Source organism: Oryx dammah, unplaced genomic scaffold (genome assembly GCF_014754425.2).
Source record: "Oryx dammah isolate SB20612 unplaced genomic scaffold, SCBI_Odam_1.1 HiC_scaffold_27, whole genome shotgun sequence".
Classification (NCBI taxonomy): domain Eukaryota; kingdom Metazoa; phylum Chordata; class Mammalia; order Artiodactyla; family Bovidae; genus Oryx; species Oryx dammah.
Window position 1 is genome coordinate 58,519,759 of NW_024070211.1, and position 13,716 is coordinate 58,533,474.

The 13,716-nt window shown below is 37.4% G+C and overlaps 1 pseudogene; it reads right to left on the reverse strand.

Annotated features, from left to right (window-relative positions):
• Positions 1-6,991: 6,991 nt before the first annotated feature.
• Positions 6,992-7,660, reverse strand: LOC120854117 (annotated as a pseudogene).
• Between the last annotated feature and the right edge of the window lie 6,056 nt (positions 7,661-13,716).

Here is a 13,716-nt window from a genome sequence, read left to right on the forward strand (position 1 = left end):
AATGCACTGTTAAAACTATTTGGTAGTGAGAATTTACTTCCATTAAAGTAGAATGGATTTGTTGTTGTTCCGAGCCTCAGTAGTGTCTGACTAATTTCGACCTCATGGACTACAGAATGCAGGGCTTCCCTGTCCTTCATTATCTCCCCAAGTTTGTTCAAACCCGTGTCTATCGAGTCAGTGATGCCATCCAATTGTCTCATCCTCTATTGTCCCCTTCTCCTCTTTTCTTTGATCTTTCCCAATATTAGGTCTTTTCCAATGAGTCAGTTCTTTGCATCAGGTGGCCAAAGTATTGGAGCTTCTTATTCACCATCAGTCATTCCAATGAATATTCAGGATTTATTTCCTATAGGATTGACTGGTTTGATCTTCTTGCAGTCCAAGTGTCTCTCAAGAGTCTTATCCAACACGACAGTTCAAAAGCATCAATTATTTGGTGCTCATATTCCTTTATAGTCCAACTCTCACATCCATACATGACTACTGGAAAAACCATAGCTTTTGACTAGATGGATCTTTGTCAGCAAAGTGATGTCTCTGCTTTTTAATACACTGCCTAGGTTTGCCATAGCTTTCCTTCCAAGGAGCATCTTTTAATTTCATGGCTACAGTCACCATCTGCAGCGATTTTTCAGCCCAAGAAAATAAAGCCCGTCAGTCTTTTCATTGTTTCCCCATCTATTTGCCATGAAGTGATGGGACAGGATGCCATGATATCAGTTTTTTGAATGTTGAGTTTTAAACCAGCTTTTTTACATTCCTCTTTCACCATCATCAAGAGGCATTTTAGTTCTTTGCTTTCTGCCATAGGGTGATGTCATCTGAATATCTGAGGTTATTGATATTTCTCTGAGCAATCTTGATTCCAGCTTGTGCTTCATCCAGCCCAGCATTTCACATGATGTACTCTGCATATAAGTTAAATAAGCAGGGTGACAATATACAGCCTTGATGTAACCCTTTCCCAATTTTGAAACAGTCGTTTGCTCCATGTTCAGTTCTAACTGTTGCTTCTTTACCTGCATAGAGGTTTCTCAGGAGGCAGGTAACGTAGTCTGGTATACCCATCTGTTTAAGAATTTTCCACAATTTGGTGTGATCCACACAGTCAAAGGCCTTTGCATATGAAAAAGAAGTAGATGTTTTTCTAGAATTCTCTTGCTTTTTCTATGATCCACTGGATGTTGGTAATTTTATCTCTGGGTCCTCTGCCTTTTCTAAATTCAGCTTGTACTTCTTAAATTCTCAGTTCACATTCTGTTGAAGCCTAGTTGAGTACTATTACCTGGTAGATTATAAAATGTAGACTAGAAGGTAAAAAATCAACAAATTTTAACAATGTAGAAATCATAGTTTAAATTTAAAAAAATCTGGATATGAAGTGAGGGAAGACAGAGGTATTACATGTGTGCATTACATGTGTATCACATTATTATTATTATTATTATTATTTTGCCTTAAGAAAAAATCAGTGGATACTCAACATGGATAAAATATGTTATTTAAAATTAGGATGAACTTTAAATATTTATATCATTTCTTGAAAAATAATTTTGCATGTCTATGTCTTGCAATAATATTCATTCTTACTTCAGATTCAGTACTTCAGATTTTTTTTTTCTCTTGAGCTAATTTAAATAATATGAAATGTATGCTTTATTTAAATAACATTCCTGCTATAATCCTGGCTTTTAACTATTTATTCTCTCTCTTTAAAAGTTAAATTTTCTTTGCCTCTTTTCTCTCTGTTTACATACTTTACCTCCTTTCTGCCTTCTATTTGTAGATATAAGTGATATCTGGAATAATTTTCATAAAATATATGAAATGGTTTTTTCTGAAATTGGAAGTTGGAGTCATTTTTATCTTCCTTTACTTTTCTGTAAAGGAAAAGTAAAATTTACTTAAAAGTTACATAAAAACTTACATAAAAGTTACTTTTATGACCTTTCCCCCCTCATTTTTAATAAATATATATCATTTAAAAATTAAACTATACTTTTAAAATGAACTCACTCTTTTTACAGTATGTGAAGCAGCAAGATTCTTCACAACACCTCAGGACTGTATGCTCACCAATTCCCTTGTCCTGGGTGACCTTCCAGTTAACAGTGGTTTATTCAGGTCCACTTGGGACCTTGCATTCTTAATCTATACAGCAAATGGCTTGGACTAGGTGTTTTCTGAACTACCTTAAGGCTATGTGCTCTATGGTTCTAACTAGATCCCCAAGGACTAAGAGAATTAAATTGCAGTTGAAATAATAAATAGAAAATGTACTTTAAAAATTGTGGAAGACAAAAATGAAGCTTAAATAACATTTTCTGGCCACATTCCAAACTTTCCATTATTCTATTGATTGAGAGAACATATGAATTGCACTTTAATCAGTGCCCAGTGAACATTAAATTGACCTTGAATTCATGGCCAGTTTTGAAGTGCACGTCTTCATCAATTTGATGCAGCTGGCAGTGAAGAGCCAAATGGAGAAGCTCTGATTGTGCCTCAAGGCTGGAATTTATTATATTTTCAGTAAAAACAATTTTTGAAGTAAGATGACGGTTTTCCTCTGAATTGTTTCATTAAAATTTGATCAGAGAGAAGAATGCTTCTATTTAACTTCAGAAAATGTAATTTTGGCTTCCACTCACAGTGAGAAGTTTTCCACAGTGTTGCTCATAGTTATGGAGAGCACTAGGATGAATTATATTTCCTTGTGAAGTACTATTCCAAAAACACAGCCATCAGGAACAATACCATCTATTTGTCAAACTTAGAAAAACTACATACTTGTAAATATTGTCCATTTATAATATCTGCTTGCATGCCATTTGTGAATGTTCTTGAATATTTGGTTGCAATATACAATAGCTGTGCTCAGGGTTGGAACTTTAATCAGTTAAGAAATATCATTTACCAACTAGTCTTTCTTGTTCATTAAATATTTAGGTTCTCCTTACTGTAAAGCAGAGGCATGAGAAAGGCACAACTACCTTGCTGGTCATGTGTGGGAGACACAATTTGGCCATGGTTTTGGTATTCATTTCTACTGCAAAAAAAAAAAAAAAAAGATGTTTAATCTCCAGTATTATTTTAAAGCAGACTTTCTTTTAAAATTTCAATCCAATTTTATGCCCATTATCCTTTCTACCAACAAGCCATCCTGGAGACTAAGATTAATACCATTTTAAAAGAACAGGAGATAATTTCACTGTTGGCACTATTATGAATAAAAGTGCCTATTTCTCCCTGAGGTATATCTCACAGAGCCTAGCAACAAATTACAGTATATTTACAAAATAAATTTAATAAATAAAATAAAACACTGCCTTGTTACTATATAGAAAGAACAAAAATGATTCCATTATAAATATAAGCAGACCTTCTGTTAGACATTTTTGTTAAGTCTAGGACAGAAGAAGTTAGGGCTAAGGATTTGTCATTTGAAGTTTAACATTTTGTGAATCAATTGATCTTCGTGGAAGCCAAACACACACACACACACAGATACTTAGACACAGACAAACACGAGTATAACAAACTTATCAACAAACAAAAAGTGGAGATTTTTGGCAGACAAATATTAACCCTCATCATCCCTGTCCTCTAGTGTCACTTGCGGCTTCCTTGATGGCTCAGTAGGTAAAGAATCCACCTGCAGTGCAGAGACACAGGAGATGTGGGTCTGATCCTTGGGTCAGGAAGAACCTCTGGAGGAGGAAACAACAGCCTACTCCAGAATACTTGCCTGGGAAATCCCACAGACAGAGGATACTGACAGGCTACAGTTCCTGGGGTTGCAAAGAGTTAGACACAACTGAGCAGGCACATACTACATAGATATAATCATACGAGACCTTAAAAAGAGAAGCAGAAGATGAAATTATAAAAACCCAAAAGACAAGAAAAATTCTATGCACTATTATTGGCTTCTGAGATGGGCAGGGCTGTGAGCCAAGAGATGTGAGCAGACTTTACAAACTAAGGGAAACATCAGACCAATAGCTAGACCTTCCAGCTAGCAAGGGAATGGAATCTTGGTCTTACAACTGCAGACAACTGAATTCAACCTGAATGAAGCTGATGAATTATCTCCCAGAGGCTCCAGATAAGAGCCTGAAATGGCCCATATCTTGGTTTCAGTCTGTGAGATCCTAATAGGGAAACCAGTTGTTCTTACTATGCCTGGACTTCTGACCCAGTCATAAGATAAACATTTTTTTGCTTTAGGCTCATTCATTTGTGATAATTGGTTACATAGCAAGAGGAAATAAATACAAGAGGCAAGTGAGTGGTTGCCAAAAGGACAAGGCCAGCGTTGGAAGGTAGGAATGCTGTCAACATAAAGAGATAGCAGGAAGAGTTCCTTCATGGTGATGGAGCAATTCTGTACCTTGATTTTAGGAGTGGTTGCACTAATTTATAAGTGGAAAGCACTGCATATAACTGAACACTCCCCCATTTAATCAGACATACACACACATAGAAAAGGTTCATATAAAAATGGTGAAAACTGAATAAGGTCTATAGTTAATGGTATTGCATTCATATCAGTCTTCTGGTTTTTATATTGAACTATAGACATTACTTTGTGGACTAAGGTCCGTCTAGTCAAGGCTATTGTTTTTCCTGTGATCATGTATGGATGTGAAAATTGGACTGTGAAGAAGGCTGAGCGCCGAAGAATTGATGCTTTTGAACTGTGGTGTTGGAGAAGACTCTTGAGAATCCCTTGGACTGCAAGGAGATCCAACCAGTCCATTCTGAAGGAGACCAGCCCTGGGATTTCTTTGGAAGGAATAATGCTAAAGCTGAAGCTCCAGTACTTTGGCCACCTCATGCGAAGAGTTGACTCATTGGAAAAGACTCTGATGCTGGGAGGGATTGGAGGCAGGAGGAGAAGGGGACGACAGAGGATGAGATGGCTGGATGGCATCATGGACTCGATGAACGTTGAGTCTGAGTGAACTTAGATGGTGATGGACAGGGAGGCCCGTCGTGCTGCGATTCATGGGGTCGCAAAGAGTCAGACACAACTGAGCGACTGAAGTGAACTGAACTGACAGTTAAGTAAGTTGTCACCACTGGGGAAGTTAGGTGACTGGCAAATGGACTGTATGCCTTTTTTTTTCATTGAGGTAGAGTTGATAGCATTATTGATTCAATATTGACATATTGGTATTATTGACAAAATGAACATAAGTTTGAATAGTATCTCCAGGAGATATTGGAGGACAGAAGAGTCTGGCATGTTACAGTCCATGAGGTCACAAAGAGTCAGACACACTTAGCGACTGGAGAACAAGAGTTGATTTACAATATTATGTTAGTTTTAGGTGTACAGCAATTCAATTATACATACATCTATATTCTTTTTTTCTGATTGTTTTCCCTGGAATCTGTACACTTTTGCAACTTCCTATGAATCTTTAATGATTTCAGAGGTTTTTAAAACAATGAAAAAATGAAACTGACCATTACAATGTAGACCATACATCTCTTAGTAAATCTTTGAAGCAAAATGAATCCCAAAGTTGACCTCATCTCAGAGTTGTGAGATTCAACAATAGATTAAGTTTTCATAATGAAATTCATCTCTTGAATACATACTTTATGAGATACTTGAACTGTGTAGCTGAATTTAATCCTCATACTGATGATCAAATCAGGTTACCAACACTTTCAGATTACAGACAAGCGTATATGAAACTCAGAGAAATGACTTATCCAGGATCACAGGTTTACCTTGAACCAAAGATAATGGACAAAGGAATCTTTTTTTGACAATTCACTGCTACTCCAAAAAGCAACAGAATAGAACTAAGGATAATGTAGGAAGACTGAGAATATGTATATTTTTAGAATCCCAGAGTCTTAATTACTATAGAGATAATTTTTTTCCTCTCCCCAGAGTAAAGATGATGGAGAAAAGAACATTTATAGAAATTTGTTGGTCACCTATAAATTTTTGATGCAGTTGGGCTTAAGTGAAAATAGTTTGACTTGGCACTAGAATATTACATTTATTCATAAAAATGTCCAACCACTTCTAAGTAACCTTTGTATTTATTACTTAAAAAGCCCTCATAAGCTTCCTGTGGAGAAGGAAATAGCAACACACTCCAGCATTCTTCCCTGAAGAATTCCATTGTCAGAGGAGCCTGGCGGGCTACAGTCCATGGAGTAGCAAAGTGTTGGATACAACTGAGTGACTAACACACAAACTTCCTGAAGTCAACTAGACTTTTTTTTTTTTCTAAGAAGGAATAGCATTTCAAAAATTACATTGTCTGCATTTTTAAATTAAGTGAACAAGTTTAGAAAAGCCATTTTTTCCTCCTTTACAAAAATAAACCAACTTTAGTAAGTTTCAGATGCAAAACAAGAGGTCTACCACAGACATTTATTTCAACAAAGTTATTTAAGATTCCCCTTTTCTTAAAGTGCTCCAGGAATCAGATGGGCAACTATGGGCTAAAACCAACCTTATCAAGTATTGGCAAATGTTATAGCTGGGAAAGCCTTTGCTTGTTGAATGGAAGAGGTATCACACAACTGAGTAATTGATAATACTTTGAATTTGAATTAAGTTAGGTTTTGAGTTCTGCTTCTAGCCAGTTGATCTCTTGAAATATGTGGGCTGTGCAATAAGTTTTTTGGTTGCTCTATGATTTTCTTATTTCTTCTAGATTTCACATATTCTTAATTTATTTTACAGATTATTTTTTCCCCTTTGCAATAAACCAATATGGATAAGAGAGCCCAAAGGGGAATTAATCAGTTTTGGTGATTAATATTGCTCTGAAATTAGGGTTAAAGTAAAATTTTTCTTTAAGATAATACAGAGGACAACATTCTCTGAGGATAAAGTAAGTATTCTAAGCTTTCCTCTCCCAGGCATGTTCCCTCAGGCACTGAGACTGCAGCCATCCAATACATGGGGACAGGCAGAAAGAAGAGACTTCAAAAATCAATTATATTTCAACAGCTAATTTTTAACAAGTCTGGCAATGAGATATTTCCATTCTTCTCTCTTCTTTGTGATTTATGTAGGAGTGAGTAGCTGCAGTAGTGATCCTGGCTGTTGTCTAAAGAAGTTCTGACACAAGGCCTCAGTGTTACATATCACGTACATCCCACAGTCATAGCTGTTTTGTTGATCAGGGGCTTTCTCTGCCACAAAGGTCAGTTCATTTCCTTTTCTGCCTAAGAAAGTTTCTAGTTTCTCTGCTACCTTCTTTGCATGGAATGATTACTACTACCATGAGAATCATAATGAAAAAAAGCCATTTTTATCTTGCAGATAAACCAACAAGCTCCAGTAGGCTTCCCTAGCTGCGTGTGTGGAATTATCACTGATAGCTAAAAATATAACTCTCTTGTTTGGGAGGTCCAATGGCTCAAGAAACATGGCCATCTCTTCTGGGTTGCCAGTGTACTTGATGAACTGAGTAACTTCGGGGCTGATGAAGCAGACATGGTCAGTGTAGTCATGAAATTGACTGTTGGCAAAGTACTCAAAGGTAAACCCAATATCATGGTCATTGAGTCAGCTTAGAGGATACAGCAGTGAGACATCTAATTGCCGCGGTACACTGTCCATGTAACTCAAGACTACTGGATCCATCTTGTACTGACTAGGGGTGTTCAGAAATTCCAGAAGCTGCCTTGGACCTCACCACCACTTCCAGCCTCCAAGCAGCTCTGTACAGGTTGGAAAAGTAACTAGAATTTTTATTAGGAATTCTATAATATTCAGACCATTGATAGAAACAGTTTTCTTGATGAATATTTTCACTTGATCTTCATTATATTTTTCACATAGCTTTGCTCAGTTGACAACAAGCTTTTGCAGGTTAAGCATTACGTTCTGTTTTATTTCTAGCCTGAACTAAGGTAAAAACCCTGCCTAATGCATAGCAGGGGAGCTTAATGATATGGAACATAAATAGTGAGGAAGTGTCCTCCCCCACCAAGGACATAAGACTTTACTTTAGCATTGTTTTCAGTCAAAACTCTATTGGAGAATTAAGATTGCAATCTGTTGAAACATCTTTGAAAATACATACAAATGTATTGCCAAATATATGCCTAAAATTAAAGGAAGTGTGTGTTTAATTTTGTCCTTTTAAGAAAAAAGAAGAAGAAGAAGAAAATGAGAGGAGAAAAGGAAAATTTTTAAAGTTGTGGGAAAAAAAAAAAACAAAACCGTTTACTCAAGTTCACTCTGTCTTGATTTACTAGAATAAGTCAGACCAAAATAAAGAAAAAAAGAAGCTACTTAAATATTTACCCTTGGAATTTATTAGTTCTAAAATAGGCTGATATATTGGGTTAGCCAAAAAGTTGTTTCAGGTATCATTTCATGGAAAATAGATGGGGAAATAATGGAAACAGTGACAGACTTTACCTTTTGGGGCTCCAAAACCACTGCAGATGGTGACTGCAACCATGAAATTAAAAGATACTTGCTTCTTGGAAGAAATGCTATGACCAACATAGACAGCACATTAAAAAACAGAGACATTACTTTGCCAACAAAGGTCCGTCTAGTCAAAGCTATGATTTTTCCAGGAGTAATGTATGGATGTGAGTGTTGGACTATAAAGAAAACTGAGCACCAAATAAATTGATGCTTTTGAAATGTGGTGTTGGAGAAGACTCTTGAGAGTCCCTTGAAATGCAAGGATATCAAACCAGTCAATCCTAAAGGAAATCAATCCTGAATATTCATTGGAAGGACTGATGCTGAAGCTGAAACTCCAATATTTTGGCCGCCTGATGTGGAGAACTGACTCACTGGAAAAGACCTTGATGCTGGGAAAGATTGAATGCGAGAGAAGGGGATGACAGAGGATGAGATGGTTGGATGGCATCACCGACTGTATGGACATGGCTTTGAGCTGCTGTGGCAGCTGGTTATGGACATGGAAGCCTGGCATGCTACAGTCCATGGGGTCACAAAGAGTTGGACATGACTGAGAGACTGAACTGAACTACAGAAAATTCTGAATGAAATTTTTGGCCAACCCAATACTTAGCTAGTTTAAGAATAATGCAAATTTATTAATGATAGTTAATAAATTAATTATACAAGTATTATTTTTATGGGGCTTACCAGGTGGTGCTAGTGGTATAAAGAATCTGCCTACCAATGCAGGAGACCTAAGGGATGTGTGTTCAATCCCTGGGGCAGGAAGATTCATTCCCTGGAAGAGAAGATGGCAACTCACTCCAATATTCTTGCCTGGAAAATCCCATGAACAGAGGAGCCTGGTGGGCTACAGTTCATGGGGTCGCAAAGAGTCGTACACAACTGAGCACGCACACAATTGTTAGGGAAAGCCAAAGGCATTTTGGCATTAAGGCTATTAATTTTTGAATTTGACATGATGGAATTTAAAAACTTGCCTTAAATTGTTTTTTTTTTTTTTTTCCCCCACTCTGAGACAGAATATTCAACCTCTGTTAAGAAAAAGACAGTGCAGTAATCACCCTTATAACAAAGGCCAAGAGATCTTAATGGGATGAAGTCAATTCAACCACCAGAAAAGAGACTTGAAGTATCTGTTAAGATGAAGGCATGAGAGAAACTGGGAACCAAAACAAGGGTTAGAAAGATACCTATAGAATTAGCACCTCTTCAGCTGGCAGTATATACCTCAGCAGATTTCTTGAAGATATAAAAAATTTGAGGATGCTCTTGGAAAGGACCAATGGATGAGGGTTAAATTTTACAAAACAAAACAAACAAACAAAAACATTGTAAAGAGTAAATCGTTTTTTACTTTTAAAACAATAATTTCATGTGGTTCAACCTATAGTATAAGACAGAAAATGAAACAGATTTAAGAGAGCAATCTTTTTTTCCTTAAAGGGTGGTGGATATATATACGAAACTGTTTTATCATTCCTTATAAGTTGCAGGGCATGGGCATTTCAAAAAGAAGCATCTAAATTCATATATTGAGTCAGTATGCTCTGCTTTCTGGGATCAGCAGCAAGGTTTGATCCTCCAAAAAATTCTTCTTCATGCAGTATGCATATCGTGCATGAAAAATGAAGTGCCTGAACTTCCTCATGGGAGATCATTGTACCATTCAGTAGTTCTCATTAAAATCTCTCTCGTCTTGATTCCTATCTTAAATTTTCCTTTCATTAATTTCTTCTATTATGTCCAGTCATGCCCAATTTTATGTGAATATGTGTGCACTGGTCTTGAAAAATAATCCCACCAGTTTTATTTTAGAGGAATATTTGATTATAACACTTGAGAAAGTGCAAGCTTGGTACTCATATTCAAGTGGCAGATTCATCTTAATGTTTAACACCAATTTGTCATCAAAAACTTTTTTTTTTTTTTTGGTTTTTAGTATGCTCAAATTTGATTGTTAATTAAAATTTCATTGCATATATCTTGGGAACCTGCAATTCAAGAAGGCTGACGAAATGTAAATGATTTGATGTACATGTGAAAATAGGATAAGAGATCAGACATAATTTATAATAATCACTGTTAATTATTGGGATTGTTCAATGAGTTATGAGAGAACTGGGGACACTTTATTTATACATATTAGAATAATAGCAATGTTGATAAGCACAAGAATATGTTTTTATTGCTCCATCTCTCAAAAATAACCATCTTTAAAATTATTTTTCATTATAGGTTATTGCAAGATATTGACTATAGTTTCTTGTGAAAGTGAAAGTCACTCAGTTGTATCCAACTCTTTGAGATCCCATGGACTATATAGTCCCTGGAACTCTCCTGTCCAGAATACTGGAGTATGTTGCTGCTGCTGCTGCTAAGTCGCTTCAGTCGTGTCCGACTCTGTGCGACCCCATAGGCGGCAGCCCACCAGGCTCCCCCATCCCTGGGATTCTCCAGGCAAGAACACTGGAGTGGGTTGCCATTTCCTTCTCCAATGCATGAAAGTGAAAAGTGAAAGTGAAGTCGCTCAGTTGTGTCCAACTCTTAGCGACCCCATGGACTGTGGCCCACCAGGCTCCTCCGTCCACGGAATTTTCCAGCAAGAGTGCTGGAGTGGGGTGCCATTGCCTTCTCTGACTGGAGTATGTAGCCTTTCCCTTCTCCAGGGGATCTTCCCAACCCAGGGATCGAACCCAGGTCTCCTGCATTTCAGGCGGATTCTTTATCAGCTGAGCCACAAGGAAAGCCCTGTGCTATACAGTAAACCTTTGTTGCTTGCTGCATATCTATGTTTTTTAACTAGAAATGCAGCATTCTATTTATATTAAGTCAACAAGTGGAATGAAAATGTCATAAACTTTTTAGCTGGGGAAAAATTCATGTTTTCTAAAATATATATACATATATTACTTACATATATGTATACAAAAGAGATGTTCTTGAGAAAGAACATTTAAAAAAAAGGAGATGGAAAAGTTGGAAAACAAACTAGACAAAATAATTTCAAAAATGATATATGTGTATTTGTATAACTGAATCACCTTGACGTGCACCTGAAATATTGTAAGTCAACTATACTTCAGTAAAATATATATATTAAGGAAAAAAAATAGCTGTCTTTTTATCTCACTCTTTCTGGTTGCCACTCCATTCCTTTCCTTATCTTTCAGCAAAGTGTCTTCAAGTATATGTCCATACCTACTACCTCTAATTTTACTTCTATATTCTCTCTTGAAACCCCCTTAGTCAGGCAGTCATCTCTAGCAGTTCAGGGAAACTGTTTCTGTCAAGATGGGCATGGCCTCCACATTGCTAAATTCAGTGCTTACTCTCATTAGCAGTATTTGACATGACCCATCTTTCTCTCCTCCCAGAAAAAATATCTTCATTTAATTTTCAAGACATGTTAATGGACTGCTCCCCCTCACCCTTCTGACAAAATTTAGCTACATCTTTTCACTTTTCTTCCTTATCTCTTATCACTAAATGTTAGAATTCAAGACACAGGATTCAATTCATGTCTCTTCCCTGTCTCCTTTCTACACTCACCACTGAACCACAGATGATTTTGTGACTCTAAACACAAGATACATGTTCATATTTTCCAGATGTATCTCTCCAATCCAGGCTTCTGCCTTGATGTCCAGACTCTTCTATAATATGTTTAAAACTGAGTTCATGTTATATCAGTTCAGTTCAGTTCAGTCACTCAATAGTGTCCAACTCTTTGCAACCCCATGAACCACAGCACTCCAGGCCTCTCTGTCCATCACCAACTCTCAGAGTTTAACCAAATTCATGTCCATTGAGTCAGTGATGCTATCCAACCATCACATCCTCTGTCATCCCCTTCTCCTCCTTCCCTCAATATTTTCCAGCATCAGGGTCTTTTCAAATGAATCAGCTCTTCACATCAGGTGGACAAAATATTGGAGTTTCAGCTTCAACATCAGTCCTTCCAATGAACACCCAGGACTGGTTGGATCTCCTTGCAGTCCAAGGGACTCTCAAGAGTCTTTTCCAACACCACAGTTCAAAAGCATTAATTCTTCTGTGCTCAGCTTTCCTTATAGTCCAACTGTTACATCCTATAGATCAGTGCTGGTTGTTCATTGGAAGGACTTATGTTGAAGCTGAAACTCCAATACTTTGGCCATCTGATGCGAAGAGCTGACTCATTGGAAAAGACCCTGATGCTGGGAAGGATTGAGGGTAGGAGAAGAAGGGGACAACAGAGGATGAGATGGTTGGATGGCATCATTAACTCAATGGACATGAGTTTGGGCAGACTCCAGGAGTTGGTGATGGACAGGGAGGCCTGAAATGCTGCCATTCATGGGGTCACAAAGAGTCGGACATGACTGAGCAACTAAACTGAACAGAACTCACATCCATACATGACTACTGGACAAACCATAGCCTTGAGTAGAAAGATCTTTGTTGACAAAGTGATGTCTCTGTTTTTCAATATGCTGTCTAGGTTGGGCATAACTTTCCTTCCAAGGAGTAAGAGTCTTTTAATTTCATGGCTGCAGTCACCATCTGCAGTGATTTTGGGGCCCAAAAAATAAAGTCTGACACTGTTTCCCCTGTTTCCCCATCTATTTGCCACGAAGTGATGGGACCGGATGCCATGATATTCATTTTCTGAATGTTGAGCTTTAAGCCAACTTTTTCACTCTCCTCTTTCACTTTCATCAAGAGGCTCTTTAGTTCTTCTTCACTTTCTGCCATAAGGGTGGTGTCATCTGCATATCTGAGGTTATTGATATTTTTCCCAGCAATCTTGATTCCAGCTTGTGCTTCCTTCAGCCCATTGTTTCTCGTGATTTACTCTGCATATAAGTTAAATAAGCAGGGTGATAATATACAGCCTTGACCTACTCCTTTTCCTATTTGGAACCAGTCTCTTGTTCCATGTCCGGTTCTAACTGTTGCTTCCTGACCTGCATACAGATTTCTCAAGAGGCAGGTTAGGTGGTCTGGTATTGCCATCTCTTTCAGAATTTTCCACAGTTTATTGTGATCCACACAGTCAAAGGCTTTGGCATAGTCAGTAAAGCAGAAATAGATGTTTTTCTGGAACTCTCTTGCTTTTTCCATTATCCAGTGGATGTTGGCAATTTGATCTCTGGTTCCTCTGCCTTTTCTAAAACCAGCTTGAACATCTGGAATTTCATGATTCACATACTGTTGAAGCCTGGCTTGAAGAATTTTGAACATTACTTTACATCCTCAAATGTGCCCTTCTCAGTCTTTTCAGTCAACCTTCTAGAGTC